The 14,943-nt window shown below is 36.0% G+C and overlaps 1 long non-coding RNA gene across 1 annotated transcript; it reads left to right on the top strand.

Moving 5' to 3' along the window:
- Positions 1–8,515: 8,515 nt before the first annotated feature.
- Positions 8,516–14,692, top strand: LOC117316843. Its single transcript, XR_004530015.1, has 3 exons — positions 8,516–8,859; positions 12,368–12,438; positions 14,249–14,692. It is a non-coding gene; the product is annotated as an uncharacterized LOC117316843 (long non-coding RNA).
- Positions 14,693–14,943: the final 251 nt, after the last annotated feature.

Genomic DNA, 14,943 nt, shown 5'->3' with positions numbered 1-14,943 from the left:
ATCTAGGTCAAACTCTTACACCTATGTAAATCTAGGTCAAATCCCGACACACCATGTAAATCTAGGTCAAACCCTGACAAACCATGTAAATCTAGGTCAAACCCTGACACACCATGTAAATCTAGGTAAAATCCTGACACACCATGTAAGTCTAGGTCAAATCATGACACACCATGTAAATCTAGGTCAAATCATGACACACCATGTAAATCTAGGTCAAATCCTGACACACCATGTAAATCTAGGTAAAATTCTGACACACCATTTAAATCTAGGTCAAACCCTAACATACCATGTAAATCTAGGTCAAACCCTGACAAACCATGTCAATCTAGGTCAAACCCTGACACACCATGTAAATCTAGGTAAAATCCTGACACACCATGTAAATATAGGTCAAACCGTGACATACCATGTAAATCTAGGTCAAACCCTGACAAACCATGTAAATCTAGGTCAAATCCTGACACACCATGTAGATCTAGTTCAAACCCTGACACACCATGCCAATCTAGGTCAAACCCTGACACACCATGTAAATCTAGTTCAAACCCTGACACACCATGTAGATCTAGTTCAAACCCTGACACACCATGCCAGTCTAGGTCAAACCCTGACACACCATGTAAATCTAGTTCAAACCCTGACACACGATGTAGATCTAGTTCAAACCCTGACACACCATGCCAATCTAGGTCAAACCCTGACACACCATGTAAAACTAGGTCAAACCCTGACAACTATGTAAATCTAGGTCAAGCCCTGACACACCATGTAAATCTAGTTCAAACCCTGACAAACCATGTAAATCTAGGTCAAACCCTGACACACCATGTAAATCTAGTTCAAACCCTGACACACCATGTAAATCTAGGTCAAATCCTGACACACCGTGCAAATCTAGGTCAAACCCTGACACACCATTTAAATATAGGTCAAACCCTGACACACCATGCCAATCTAGGTCAAACCCTGACACACCATGTAAATCTAGGTCAAACCCTGACACTTATGTAAATCTAGGTCAAACCCTGACACACCATGTAAATCTAGGTCAAACCCTGACACACCATGTAAATCTAGGTCAAACCCTGACACACCATGTAAATCTAGGTCAAACCCTGACACACCATGTAAATCTAGGTCAAACCCTGACACACCATGTAAATCTAGTTCAAACCCTGACACACCATGTAAATCTAGTTCAAACCCTGACACACCATGTAAATCTAGGTCAAATCCTGACACACCATGTAAATCTAGGTCAAACCCTGACACACCATGTAAATCTAGGTCAAATCCGACAAACCATGTAAATCTAGTTCAAACCCTGACACACCATGTAAATCTAGTTCAAACAATGACACACCGCGTTAACCTAGGTCAAATCCTGACACACCATGTAAATCTAGGTCAAATCATGACACACCATGTTATTCTAGGTCAAAGTGTTGAACATCACATGTTGATCTTGATCTCTGATCTGTTTAAGTGAGACCATCACACGTTGAGAGAGCATGTTGACCTTGATCCTTTTGTTGTGTTTATATAGAGAATAATTTAGAGACAGTGTCTCGGAATATAGGATTTGTACAACGTTAACTGTTCCCAGTAAATAAGAGGAAGTTTTAGCATAGAAATCAACAGAATGATGACCTAGTCCCCCTCTAAAGGTAAACACGACTGCTCGTTTTCCTGTGTAATGCATTTTTCAAATATGTCTTGTCAATTTGGAAAAGACAGTCGCCATTGTTGCCAGTTGTCCCTGATCTAGTCTTGGTAATGATAAGAGTTCTACTAGTATGTCGGAATTAGTTTAAATGGAACAAAAATAATTTACATGGAATTTAACAAGGACTGATTATACGTCTTTAGAATATGTTCAAGTACAAAATTTTAATACTACGTTAACTTTAACAATTCTGATGAGAATATAAGCATATTAGCGAAAAGATCACCGCGAGAGGATGACATGTAAACAAAGAGAGAAAAGTGAAAGTAAATTTTCATTAAATGTGACAAAGAATTTAGATTTTAACATTTTTTAAGTATATCTGGCACGGGCGATATCAATATTCTATAGTCAGATTTAGATATTAAAATTTTTGGAGTATATCTGGCACGGACGATATCAATATTCCCTAGTCAGATTTAAATATTAAAATGTTTGGAGTATATCTGGTACGGACGATATCAATATTCCCTAGTCAGATTTAGATATTAAAATTTTTGGAGTATATCTGGCACGGGCGATGTCAGTTTTAGTTACTAGGGAAGTTAGCGATAATCTTAATATCCATGTCTGTGACTAGCTCCGCTTGACTCGGTCAACCTTGATTTCATCCTAGAATTGACCTTGAAAATAAAAGAACGTTTTTACTATCTCGTGTGACCGCATGTATGTATATCAAGCATCCTTCAGACCTAGAATGTTGTACTGAATGACTACCCCTTGAAACAATACACTATCCTATGTAAGTGTATATAGTAATGTGTAAAATATTAACAGTACAATATACAGAAGAACTTCGTTAACTCGAACTTGAAAAACTCGAATACCCCGCTTAACTCGAAGTACTTCGTCAGTACCGACCGAATTCTCTCTTTATCCTAGTTAAAAAAATCTCGAAAAACGCGGATAATACGAAATGAAAATTTTGTCTCAACAAAAATTCTACTTGAAATCATCGAATAACTCGAAGTATCGTTTTTGAATCTAACAACGATCGATGGCAAACGCCGACATTTTTTTAATATCAAATTCGATTGGTCGCTAAAGTCGAGGATGAATTCACCATAACTCACAGTGGAACAAAGAATGTACAACGAGACTAACGTCAGAAAACTGGCGGATTGTTGAATGTGACGTAAAAGCCAAATATAAACAATGATTAAAAAATTAAAACATTTAAAAAATAAACGTTTTGTTTGTATTATGTAATATACTACTGACAAACATTTTAATAAAAGTCTGTACAACGTCGTGTTATATATCATGGAACAGGTGCCTGTACCTGTACCGTATGTCACGATAAAAATCCTCCTTCACAAAATACCTATAGAAGCTGTTCCCTAACTGACAAATCTTCACATGATAGTTCAAAGGTCAATCTTTATATCCATCATGTTTGTACGCTATGATGACCAGCATCATGTGCAGGTTTCTATTATAAATAATCCTGAAATTGAAAATATTTTTTACATACCAAAAAATTGAAGAGACAAAGCGGTCTAATACCTTTTATTTTCATTTATGGCATCGAGCTAAAGACTTCCCCCCGGGGAGGAAGACAAGATCTGACCCGGTTTCATTCAATCTACCTTAATTTATGGAAATTCCTTAACATGAAATTAACCAAAGGAAAGCATTTTAAGGTTGAAGGAAAACATTTCTTAGCTTAGAAACTGTTTCTGTAGGTAAAGGAGTTTCCCTAAGTAAAGGAACGGTGATCAAACTGCGACCTGGTTTTGCGATTCTCCTGGTGGCGAGAAGAAATTATCAATGGCCGATCCTGGTGCGGAAGGTAACCTTAGAAATAACAAGAAATATCTTTAAAAAAGATAAACGGCATAGTTTTAATGCTGGTGGTTATACTGTAAATCTGCTGGTGAAATAAATTAACGAACTAATTAATAAGTGCTTTTTAGCCCGGATAACAAAATTATATCGGTTTGAATCGTTTTTGGTGATAGTAAGACTGCATTTGAATCAGGAATATGATTCCATTAATATGTCATTTGAATAGATACATCCATCCATTCAGCTTGCACTGAATCTTAATTTTGTTTCGTCTTTAACTGCAAATCTGCATTTTGCATTTACCGCTACATTGACCAATCATATATTTCATCTTGACCAGTAACGCCACCTTTCGCGTCATATCCGGGGCCAAAAGAAAATTATACGGCTATACCGAAAAATACCAACCGTTCTATCCGAGCAACAGGAGAAACAGTGTTGTCAAAAACAAGTTCATTGTTGACCAGTTTGTGGCTGTAGCGGTGTACAAATCCGTCCAATTTGTATCTGCCTTTACGCTTTGCCCTAGTCCATACTTGCTAATGATATAACGTTTCTTTCTTTGTTGCAATCTGAATATTCTAACTTCCAAAAGTAATTTAATCGTTGTTCTTTTAATGTATAATTAGCGTTTAACACGATGTTAACTATTTGATTACTGTTTTCGTTTCAACTGCAGTCGACAAGAAATTGTTGGTGTCAAGACAACATGAATGAGACAAAGAACAAAGCCGAACGAAAGTCACAATAATAAGTTCCGTATTATGACAACAGGCGTCGCTGTACAGCAAACAGGTGGGGGTGAAAATGTGTATCCCAGGCCGAGCCCGAGCTCCAATTTTGACCCTGTCGGCATTCCATACTCCTGAAGAGTCAATGGGAGTTGTACTAAGTACCGGTTCCGCCCCATAAACCCTCACTTACTCGCCAGATCGCCTTACCTGTGTCTAACTCGGATGCATTAGTTCATCATGTCTTACAAGGAATCAACGGGAGGATTTTGATGTTTCGCCAATGACAAATGTTGTCACCAATACAATAAACGTCAGTAGGTCCAACACGTGTTTGGTAACTGCCGTGTTACGATTATTCAAAATCTTACTTTGAACGAATAAAAATGTCGTTCGTTTTCATGTGTTCAGCCGGAGTTAAACTTGTGATAAACAGAACAAACGACTGTGTTCCTCACAATTTACTCTGATCAATTGCTTTTATTTCTTTTAATGTTTAATAAAAAAATTTTACTGTTAGTACACTCAATCTCCATCAGTAGCTGCTTCTTGAATTATATCAAGTTCATGTCACAAAACCATGCACTTTGGAGTTATTTCAAGGTCACAAAGCCATGCACTTTGGAGTTATTTCAAGGTCACAAAACCATGCACTTTGGAGTTATTTCAAGGTCACAAAGCCATGCACTTTGAGTTATTAGAAAGGTCACAGAGCAATGTACTTTGGCGTTATGTCAAGCTCAAGGTCACAAAGCCATGCACTTTGGAATTATGTCAAGCTCAAGGTCACAAGCCACAAAACAATGCACTTTGGAATTATGTCAGGTTCAAGGTCACAAAGCCATGCACTTTGGAATTATGTCAAGCTAAAGGTCACAAAGTCTTACACTTTGGAATTATGTCAAACTAAAGGTCATAAAGCCATGCACTTTGGAAGTATGTCAAGTTCAAGGTCACAAAGCCTTGCACTTTGGAATTATGTCAAGCTCAAGGTCACAAAGCTATGCACTTTGGAACTATGTCAAGTTCAAGGTCACAAAGTCATACGCTTTGGAGTAATGTCAAGCTCAAGGTCACAAAGCCATGCACTTTGGAATTATGTCAAGTTCAAGGTCACAAAGCCATGCACTTTGGAATTATGTCAAGCTCAAGGTCACATGGCCATGCACTTTGGAATTATGTCAAGCTCAAGGTCACATGGCCATGCATTTTGGAGTAATGTCGAAGGACTTTATCTCTGCGTATACCAAATATGAAGCGTCGATCTTTAACAGATTTAAAGTTATAGAGAGTTCATGGAATGCAGACACCTGACAATGATAGAGGATGTCTTATCCATGTAGAGGGTTTAAAAAGGTCCCCGGGGCGCGTTCGTTATACTGTTATCTGATGTAGGCGAATGTTTGACACAAGCCTACCTCATGACAATGACCAAAAAAAGTCATTGTTTCAATTTCAGAGCATCTTTTATGTCTCTCAATTTATCTTTTCATTATGATTATTTTATTTGTGTTGATGCAAAACAATAAGCTTTGTTTTTTTAATCGACCAGATAGTTGCTGCACTAACAACAGATTATCCCCGATATGAAATCGGATAATGATAACTGGATAGTAAATTTAAGACAGGAGTTAGACAAAATTGGAATCGGATACATATTCAATTTACCCACAGTTCAGAAGGTTGATTGAGAGATTTTTAAGTTAAGGTTAAAAGATATGTTCCAGCAAGAATGTTTAACAATAGTAAATAATTCTTCTAAAGGAAATTTGTATAAATATTTAACTATGTGTTTCTGTTTGCAACCATATTTACATAAACTCATTAATACTAGATGTTTGAGAAATATTGCCAAAATACGATTATCGGCCCATGATTTGCTTATTGAAAGAGGGAGATATAGAAATTTACAGAGAAATGAACGAATATGCACATTATGTAATAATAACGACATAGAAGATGAATTTCATTTCATAATTAAATGTAATTTTTATAGTGATATTAGATACAAATATTTGAAATCATATTACAGAAGGAACCCGAGTATGTTCAAGTTTTTTCAGTTATTAACTACAGAAAATGTAAAAGAATTGTGTAAGTTAGGGAAATATATCGGTCTAGCCCTTGAAAGAAGAAAGTCAAATTTGAGTTAAGACCGGATGTATTTTTTGTACTCTCACTCTATCTCATATGTGTATATTGGGTTTGTATGTGGCTGGGGAGGAAATAGGGGGATACAGGTGAGATTGTATGAATGGTGAGTATGGGCATAATCTGATTGAAGTTGTGTGTAATTAAGTTTCCATCAAACACACAAACACTAATTACATCTAATTTCAAATAGATTGAATGGGCGAGAGGCGTATGGTGAAAGTTGTGTGCCAGGTAGATACTTGTGCTGTTATGTTTGCCTTTGTATATAATGTATCATGTCTTGTGTTATTGTGATAAGTTGTAAAACTTAAGCAAACAAAAAATCTGAATCTGAAAAAAATCTGAATCTGAATCTGGTTCACGTGTTTGTTCTAAAAGACAGTGACAATGAAAAAGGGTTATTTATCGTTTTACTCTCAAAGGGTATTGAAATTAAGATTATTTGATTTGTTTTTATACAAAACGATAAGTTTTGTTCCTTTAGTCGACTAGATGATGGCGCTACACTATGCATAACGTGTTTGTTCTAAGAGAGATAACTCTTACCTACCGATTAGAGAGGTTTGCCATGCGAAAGCATAATGAAATGCTATATATAAATACGAATTTTACAAAATCTTTTAAAGATGCTCCAATCAGTGTTTTTTAGAATGTATGACATCGTTTGAACACGTGAACGCTATGTTTACGTCACCAACGACAACTGAAAGGGGCTAAATTGTTAGACTTTCATTAAATAACATATAAAAATGCCCCTCCGGACAAAAGCCCCTTCACACTAATCAAAAAGTGGACAAAAGCCCCTTCATAAAAAAAAATGATATTTATTATTTTATATTATTAAGTAAGCTAAAAATTTCAGGAAAACTCTCCATGATGAACATATTTTTACTGATTACACATAATTTTTGACTTCCTAATATACTGCAAATATTGATAATCAAAGAAATGCCTACAAAAGCAATAAACATTTGATCCCTATTTGCAGTGTCTCAAATTATAATATAATAAGTACCTAACCAAACATGTTGCTCTGCGTTGTAATAAGAAAAGTTTAATTTTAGGAATGATTAAAATCAAAGAAACAATGAAGCCATTAATGATATATTTCTTTCCAGGAGAACACAACATCAATGAAAACCTACCAAACACCTGTGTAACAGCTTATTGTTTATGTAACAGTTCAAGTAGTTGTTGTTGGAACCGGTTGTTTACATTGCCGAAGCCACTGATGACATATGTATATGTAGCAATTAAAAATCATTAAAAAAAATATATCATTTGTTTTTATGAAGGGGCTTTTGTCCACTTTTTGATTAGTGTGAAGGGGCTTTTGTCCGGAGGGGCTTTTGTCCTAGGGGCTAATGTCCGGGGGGGGGGGGGGGGGGGGGGGGGGGGGGGCTTTTGTCCGTACCTCATTAACTTTTTAAGATAGGGTTATTTTAGGGATACATATGACATATTAAGATGAATTGGGAAAATTAGTGATATTGTATTAATATAAAGATTATTAGGTTTCTATAACGTATGGAACGTGCTACCATACTGTTAACTGGAGGTTCTGTTATCACTTTTAGAAAACAATAAAAATGATGAATTTAGGAGTTTGCTTATACTGACGAAGCGGGATAGGTTGAAAATACAGTTCGGTGTATATTTGTCGGTTAGATCTTGTTAACGTACAGAAATAGGCCTTTGATCAGGTACAGGTTGTTCACTTACATTGTAAAATGTTATCGATTAAAAAATAGGATTATAAGTTCGTTGAGATCAAATGATCAAGTACAAAAGATATCTCATCAATTACAATCACGTTTTCAACATATCTTTTAATGAAAATTTCAAGCGCTACCTCTCTTCGTCAAAATTAGTGAATTGAAATGTAAATAAGCAGTGATGCTACCACATTTAAGACCGTGGTCATTCCCTGTGATCCTGACCGGATGTATCAAACAGACCGGAACACGCCCGGGGGTACGTCCCGGGGGTATGTTGTAGACACCTGGATGTCTGACATTTCACTTCCTGATTTCTTACATAAGGTGTACAGATCACGAAATTACGGTTCTCCTACCCGTAGAAACCTCCAAACAGGCCAAATCCTGGTCAAGGCCATCTTCCCTGTCAAAATTCTCGACGATTTGACCGATTGACCAGTTCAATAAGGCGACCTACTGTCTATACCGAGGAAGCCACGAAAACTTTTTACTTATTACTTTTTAAACCAAAGTTTCGGTCCTTAGACGATCACTATGCGTAAACTGATAGTTGTTTTGGCGATTCCCGCACTACTCGTCTTTGTCCTCGCCCAGCGGGACCCCTTCGATTTGTCGCCCGGGGTCAGTCCGGTAAACACCGTCTATGGCGGACGGTTCGTTCAGAATGACGTCAACCCGTACGAGTTGGACGATGGCGGAGATCCATTTGACAAGCTTAACAATGTCCTTCTCTTACGTAAGTCCGTCGTTGTAGTATTCTTTACATAAACAGTACTCACGCAAACCTTGTCGAAATTCAAGCTCCTGAAATTTAACTGTAATATGTTTTCGACATTTAATAAAAATTATCTTGTTAACAGGCTATCGGATTATTGTCTCACCAAGTGTTGGCGGTTTACCGTATATCTGTATGAAATTATCCAAGCTCGTCCAATATCTTCTTTTGGGGTAAATTCACGATTCATTCCGTAAAAAGTACCTCTCTTTTACATTGGAACTGAATTTTACTTAAATTTTGTTTTTGCCTATAAATCTCTCTGGGCGTGTTATTTTCAGGAACTGAATGGGTAGAAACGTACGCAAACTTTTAACTTTCTGATTGATAATGGGATGCACCCACGAGTAAAATAGGACAAAATATCAAAAGTATAATTTGTATTTGGGAGACAACATGTACGTGTTTACACAAATATTGTGTGGTTGTCATGGTATCGTACACATTAGTGACATAAACGTTATAGTACGTTTTATCACCGCAATCTGGGGTTTTCATGTTAAGATTTATTTATTTATTTATTTATTTATTTATTCATTTATTTCTCTAAGGTTAAATGAAGTTTTGCTTCGATTTTAAGTTGCAGCTGTTCCCAATATGATCTGTTTTATTTATTTATTTATTTATTTATTTATTATTTAATTTAGTCTGGTTAGACAATGTGCTGTTTTGTGTTTAAGCTGTACTATTTTTAGCGCTATGGTTTTTAAAATCATGCTTAAATAATCTAACACATAAATTTAAGATTTGTATTTGCTCAAAACAAGGAATTTCTTTCATTTTATCTCTTTTCATTTCGATAAAAAATACTACAGTTTGGATTTATCATAATTATTATACTGTTTCAGTATAAATAAAAAAGGATAAATAAAATCATAATTGGGTTTTCTAATTATCAATTAAATATATTGAAACATTGGAAGGTAAATTCAGTTGAACTAATGAATTTGAAAAAAAATCGATATATCATATTTGACATCAGTATCCGTTTGAAAACGAGTAATCTTTGTCCGTCAAGCTTTTTTGCAATTTATATTTTGACCCTCAGGTTTTTATTTGACTCTCAGGATTTCACAGCAGAGAGTCACTGACTCTTGAGATTTTAATCCTACTGTATGACCTGTTAAATTATTAAACCTGGCAAGACTGTACATACGTACTTTCTTTACATACAATCTGAAAACCACTGGGGCCTTTCTGGTGATGAAACAAAAACAAAGTAACATGTACTTTGTCAGTGACATCAGCTGTTGATGTAACGATGAAACCTGTATTATAATACCAGTTGTATTAGTTGTTGATGAAACAAAGTAACATGCATGTACTTTGTCGGTTAAATTAGCTCTTGACGTAAAGATGAAAGCTGTACTAAAGTCCCAGTTTTATTAGTTGTGGATGTACCGAAGTAATGTGTACCAAAGTAACGTGTACTATGTCAGTTACGATGATATGATCAATAAATCTTTAACAGCTTTAACTTATTCTTCGTCATTTCGTTTTTCGTATTCCTCTTCATGCAATTTTGGACAAAATCCATGTTCCTAAAAATCTGTCATTACATGCATACAATTATTAATCACACTGATGTATTCATAAAGTAAAATTTCAGACATATCACAAAGTCTGAAATATTGCTTTTCAGGTAATCATGGTATTGGAAAATTGTAATCATGGTTATAAATATCACAAAACATACTTCTCAATGCATCGATTTTTAAATCCACAATACACAGATTACTCATGAAGGGTATTATAGTTTCCTATATCCTGTGCGTTATCAAAACCCGGGGGTTGTATTGGCTTGGGTTCGTCCATCTTTCACACTTCACTTCACTTTTTTTCTGGTGATCTGGTTAATGTCATAAGGACTTCAAAATTTGATTGTCAGTTGTCTCAAAATTAAAGCCACATACTCGAAATGAAATGTTTACATTTCGAGCTCTTTTCAAGTTTTCAGACTAAATATATACATATACCTACACCACAAATTATCGCGAATCAAAAACTGGAGGAAAACGTGTATTTATGAAAGTATACGGGGAATTCCCAAAAATAATAACTGGGTCCGACAGACCAAGTTTCTATGCGAAATAATCCCATAATGCAACGGGCGGGTTATCAGTCTATACAAAATGGCGGAACGCCGAATGCGTGAGCCTGCCAAAACACAGACAGATTATGCCAAAAAGAAACGTGAAAGGGACTGGAATCGACAAAACCTGAGTATTTCCTTAGGAAAGGAAATGATTCGTTGGAACTTCGCGAGAGTAGAAAAGGGAATAGACTCGAAGTCCGATTTTGCCGGACGTTTATTGGATTGCTGGTTAGCTTTTGAACATTGTCAACTTCAACTATCTAAATCTTATTGATGTTTTGATGCATGCATGTGGGTACATTTTAAAATTAAGAATTTAAATGTATGTTTGTTTATTTTGTTCTGTTATTACGCGAATATTATGTTAATATGTTTAAATAAAAACATTATTAGGCAAAGTTCACGTATACTCGATATTTAAACAACGGCCAAGTGCAGTGCACGTTGTTATAGTCTCGTTCTCGGCTCCGTAACAAATCTCGCGATAAATATAAATGCGGCGAGTTATTTTTATACACTGATGTCTCAAGGACTCCCGCGGTCAAGCATCCAGGCCAGTGGTCATTTTAATGTTAGGAGAGCGTGAATGAGCATCTTGGATTGCCATTAATATATGTGTGCAACTAGAATTTTAGCTTTTTTGGGAGTATGTGGTTTTAACTATTCCAAGAGATTTCCATCAAACCTAGTAACAGTTTGAAATGCCTTAACAGTTCAGCCATATTGACAAGAGATACACTGTACCATCTACCCTTTCCATGCAATAACTAAATCAAAATATGGCGAGTTTCCTTAAACTTAGTAGAGCTCGACCAAAGTCTCCATTCTTTCAGATTCAATTAATCTTATAGAGTTGAGAGTCGGAATAGTCTTATCACTAAACCTTCTCAATACAATGACCCGGATAAAACGCTTCAAAATGCATGCGTAGTGTCCGTCTGGTATTCGTTGTTTATCGTAAAACTACTTCACAAAATCAAAAGGCCCTAAATTAGTTACATTTGACTGGTGCATTCATGTAATGGAAGTCAACAAAGTTTGCTGGAACAAGTTAACATCATCCATATTAAATGTCACAAAAGTGTGAACACATTCAAATGACTTTTGACTAACTAAAATGAATACAATGGCCATGTGAGGTTGGTCAGGTCCAAGCATGTTATCTGTAAAAGTACGATTATGATCCAGTTGAAAAACTGAATATTGACTTGCTCAAAAATAAGGGAAATCTTGTTTGTGATACAATTCCAACAGAAAAAAACCTGTAAAACATTATCCAACTGATAAAATTGCACAAGAGTTTTAGCGCTCCGGTACTCTCAGTACTTTGATTCTTTCCTGTTCTCAATATCTTCTACTGTTTTGTTTTTTCAGTTTCCGGTCTGACACTGTATTGGTACTTCTTCCTGAACGGAACCGGAAATATGATATCGACCACCGGATAGGTAAACAGATATTTATTGTGTGGTCGTGTGTGACTATGGCGATTACTTTTGTGTCCAAACTTTGATTTCGTCACCCTCTTCAACCCTCAACGGCGAATTACAGTCCCCCGACGAATGTGAAATGAAATGCCAAGAATGCACAGATGATAATTTTTTCGGTATAGCCGTATAATTTTCTTTTGGCCCCGGATATAACGCGACAGGTGGCGTTACTGGTCAAGATGAAGTATGTGATTGGTCAATGTAGCGGTAAATCCTAAATGCAGATTTGCAGTTAAAGACGAAACAAAATTAAGATTGATGCAAGCTGAATAGGTGGATGTACAAGTGTATCTATTTAAATGACACATTAATAAAATCATATTCCTGATTCAAATGCAGTCTTATTATCACCAAAAATGATGCAAACTGATATCATTTTGTTATCCTTGCTGAAACGCATTTATTAATTAGTTCGGTTTTTTGTCCTCAGCAGTTTAACATTATAACCACCAGCATTAAATATATTCCGTTTATCTTTTTTAAAGATATTTCTTGTTGGTAAATAATGTGAATGAATACCGCAAGCATGAAATTCTATTGAAAAGTAATTTAGGTAAAAGAGCCCGGACAACCATTTTCTTTTTTGTAGGTCAAAGGTCACAATGAAGGTGAGAGTGACCTACTTTTGATTCATGGTACACCGCCTCACCTATGGGTGAACCCATGCATTTAGTATGATGTTTCAACGGTAATGTAGGAGATATAGCCCGGACAAGCTAATGTGCGGACGGACGGACGGACGGAACGCAACATTTTGGTTTCCCTGGTTACCGGTGGGGGACTAACAAGCATGTTTCCTTATCTCTTAATTGACAGAATAAATAAACCAATCAAAACGTTTGTTACAAACGAAATTGCTCCTGTATAAATAACAGTTATTGATTTCTGTATTAGGTACAGTATTGTACAGTACAGTAACGGTTGTTTGACATAAATATGTAAAGTATGTATAGTTATTTCGAACTTACCTCGAAATAAACATTCAGTCAAGACAGTAAAAATTGATTTTGCTTCTCTTGACTTATTAACGACTACATTTTCGTAAAAGTATGGATTGCTTTTGTTGGCTTTCTAAAAACTGTCCCACTACTCTCCTACACAAACAATACTTATCATTAGCTTTCTCTATTTGACGTGGTACCGAACGAGACATTACGAAATTTATCGATGACGTCACTGTACTTGTAATCCATAACGCAACACGTACGTGACTCAATGTATACGTGGTCATGTGACCAATTTATATTCCATAATGCAACACCTGACTCAATATATACGTGGTCATATGACCAATTTATAGTCCATAACGCAACACGTGACTCAATGTATACGTGGTCATGTGACCAATTTATAGTCCATAATGCAACACGTGACTCAATATATACGTGGTCATGTGACCAATTTATAGTCCTTAACGCAACACGTGACTCAATGTATACGTGGGCATGTGACCAATTTATAGTCCATAACGCAACACGTGCCTCAATGTATACGTGGTCATGTGACCAATTTATAGTCCATAATGCAACACGTGACTCAATGTATACGTGGTCATGTGACCAATTTATAGTCCTTAACGCAACACGTGACTCAATGTATACGTGGTCATGTGACCAATTTACTTCAAAAAATACAATAAAGTCTTTGTGCTATTAATTGATTTAATACATCGCGGCCATGTTGATTGTTAGGACCATGATTAGAGTATCACACTCTGTACAAATCAAAGATAAAACTTGCTATGATTAATTAATCATTTTACTTTCAGACATTACCGATGGGATGGTATATGCCTATATAGCTACACTCCATACCAGTACGATGACCATAAGCTGACCAGTCCCTGACCGAACCTAACACTACCGACGTCCCTAACTACAAACCTGTGTATCTTCTCTAACTTACTGAATTGTCGTGTAGCAGCGCTGGGGAAGTGCCACTGCTAATATAATGTCACTAATGGGTTACATATAAACTCAATCCATTATTAACAACTAAAACATAAGCCAGATCCGGAAACATCCAGATTCCGGATATTTAGTAAAATATAAAAAAAAAAAAATCAATTGCCGGTAACGATTATCCGGAATATTATATACCCATACCACTCCACTCCTGACCAGTAAATAACCCATAATCATAACAGTCGTTAAGTTTCTGAAGTAACTATTTACAGAGATGACAAGGTTTCCTAATAAAATGTGTCTCACAGTATGTGTGTTATCTTGTCAATTATTTTTTTTATATAAAATACAATTCATATTTTACATGAATTTCACGCAGTTCACTATGGTGCACGTGGTTCAATTGGACACAACAGCATATAAATCCGTACCTTAAAAATAAAAGTAATCTTCTGACACTCAACGGGCGAGCATTTTACCAGGGGTTTAAAAAATATGACTGAACCCTCAGAATTTAATCAAACTCCAACTTTAAATTTAAACTAATAAAAACGAGCAA

The sequence above is a fragment of the Pecten maximus genome, chromosome 18 (genome assembly GCF_902652985.1).
Source record: "Pecten maximus chromosome 18, xPecMax1.1, whole genome shotgun sequence".
NCBI classification, from domain to species: Eukaryota; Metazoa; Mollusca; class Bivalvia; order Pectinida; family Pectinidae; genus Pecten; species Pecten maximus.
Note: the sequence above shows the minus strand (reverse complement) of the source record. Positions and strands in the feature narration are given on the sequence as shown.